At 39.6% G+C, this 2500-nt stretch overlaps 1 protein-coding gene across 1 annotated transcript in view; it reads right to left on the minus strand.

The window, feature by feature from the left end:
* LOC311062236 (E3 ubiquitin-protein ligase znrf2-like) overlaps positions 1-72 on the minus strand; it is an 11276-nt gene extending 11204 nt beyond the window's left edge. The window contains exon 1 of the mRNA XM_084081115.1: positions 1-72. This exon is cut by the window's left edge and continues 658 nt beyond it. The gene's annotated coding sequence lies outside the window, so the exon portion shown is untranslated.
* Between the last annotated feature and the right edge of the window lie 2428 nt (positions 73-2500).

Genomic DNA, 2500 nt, shown 5'->3' on the forward strand with positions numbered 1-2500 from the left:
AACGGTGAAGATTGACACGGAGCTCACGGCCGTCTAGTAGCAGTTTGTTGTTGTACTTCGGTGTGGTTTCAGTGTGGTTGTTGTCTGGAGGACAGAGACGCGCAGGGATTGTCCTGTGAGGAGCGTCAGGTGGCGGCATGACGTCAAACCTATAGCTCTGGTCCTTGGCGTTATAGAACGAGTTCTCCTTAACGCTATGTTACGTTCAAGCCGTTGCCCGCAAACCCCCGGTAGCACAGCGGCCGCAGCCTCTCGTCTCTAGTAAAAATAAAAAATACACTTTCGCTACTCACCAAAACAAAGACGGTTTTAAAACGTTGAAAGCCTACTTTCCTTAGTGGGAACACTCTGAGCCCTCCACCTCCCGTCTAAAATATTTTTTTTGTCCAGAAAAGAAAATATATCACCGAAAGGAAAACATGTTTTTGTTATTCCACTGAGCTCTCTACAGATCTTGTCAATAGAAAAATTCTATTGACCGGATCTGTAGAGGGCGCAGTTGAATTATTTTACATTTAGGTCAAAAAGTGTATTTTAGGCATGAGGTGGGGGGTTCCTAGTGTTTCCACTAAGGAAAGTAGGCTTTCAACATCTTAAAACCGTCTTTGTTTTGATGAGTAGCAAAAGTTTTTTTTTTTTAAATTTGTACTAGAGAGGGGGGCTGCGCAGCCTGCACTACCCCGGGTGTGCAGGCAACGGCTCGAAAGTAACATAGCGTTATTCACCAGTGGTGGTGAACAGTATAACGAAGTACATGCACTTGAGTATGTGTTGTTGTAGCCCACTGTTTCCCAAACTGTGGGTCGGGGCCCATGTTTGGGCCGCAGACCAATTTGTATGGGTTGCGAGTATATATCCACTTTTTCCCCGTTTCTTTAAATAAAAAAATAAATAATAATCATTTCAAAAGTTTAAACAAAAGAAGTCACAACTTTTCATCAATTAAACACCATTCCAACATTTTTCAAAAGTATTTCATGAATAAGATGAAAGAAATCTAATAATTTCCATATATATATATATATATTTTTTCAAGTTTAAGAAGAAGTGAAAATAGCAGATCTACAAGATCATAATGCAAAGCGAAGCGAGGAGGTGTAAGCTTGTAGATCTGCTATTTTCACTAGTTTGGGTCCCAGGCAAACCCTCTAATTTCTCTTTCAGGTCTTGACCTAAAACGTTTAGGAACCACTGGTGTGGTAATTTACTTAGTTTTTGTATTTTTGGATTCATAGACAAATATTTGTATTAAATGATGTATGGCTTAATTTAAATGATCAATTGATTGTGTTCCAGATTGGAACACAATCAATGACATACTTCCTATGTTACAAGTTCCTCTGTATCTGTATCAGTATCAATACAAACATTTTTTTCCAGGTTTTAAAGAATTTGTTTGACATCAATATTACTGTTAAATTATCATTAAAATCGTGTGTTGGCAATTATTTGGGGGCCCACTCGCAATATCCTCAAGGCCCACCAGTGGGCCCTGGCCCACAGGTTGAGAATCGCTGGTTTACAGCTACAGTAAAGCTGTAAACCAGCTGTTCATGTCCTATACGCGGGATTGGAACAGCTGGTCTCTGGCCAACCACTGCATGTAGTTATAATATTGTATCCACATACTCTCGTACAGATTGGTTTAAAATAACATTTTGTACAAATGTTCCGGATTGCAGCTTTAGATGCGCTGTATATAGGGTAGACCTTGTCCGTGGAATTGTGTTGCTAGGGAACAGCTTGGGTCCAATTTTATTTCCTGTCAGGAACTGATATTCATGAACACTGCAACAGGAAATTAAAATGGACTAAGTTATAGAATGTTATGCTGTTAAGTCTGAAAATGTCTTTTTATCCCAGTGAGACTAATGAAAGACACACTTGTGCAACACTCTGTTCACACGGTTTATTGAATAATTTCACTCACGTTGGAGGACAAAATAATTAAAACACTCAGCATGAGAAACATTCAAATAGGCAATAAAAATAAAGACAAAAGTTTCCAAGCTAAAGTAAAAAGGCCAAAGTTAAACCATTGAAAGAGACTTGCATGTATTGTTGCAGGACCAAGTGTGAAGGCTATGGGGCCATACATGTGTATGGGTGGGGACATCTGCACACTCAAGTGAAATAAAAAAACACACAGAGGTTGACTAACAGCTAATATTTAGTCTACTCCTCCCCAAGATACCAGCAATCAAGGTTCAGAGGTGCAAAAATGTTCTGCAAATCTGTAGCTAAGGAGAAATATCTAAATCAATTGATAAAGCCCAAGCGAGGAAGGGGGAGATTTTGGCTGACAGACAGTTGTGTGCCTGTGTACCCCAATGGATGGTGTTAAGAGTCATGAGTGCTGTTCTCATCATATCCTAATCACTTATCATCATGTGCATATCTTCCGACTACAGATCTGTCTCGGTGTCTGTCAACAGACAAATGATGAAATTAAAGACAGTAAAACTCAATGAAGCGAACATGTGGTAGCAGGAAGATAATG

Source organism: Gymnoscopelus microlampas (assembly GCF_963454915.1).
Source record: "Gymnoscopelus microlampas genome assembly, chromosome: 15".
Taxonomy (NCBI): Eukaryota; Metazoa; Chordata; class Actinopteri; order Myctophiformes; family Myctophidae; genus Gymnoscopelus; species Gymnoscopelus microlampas.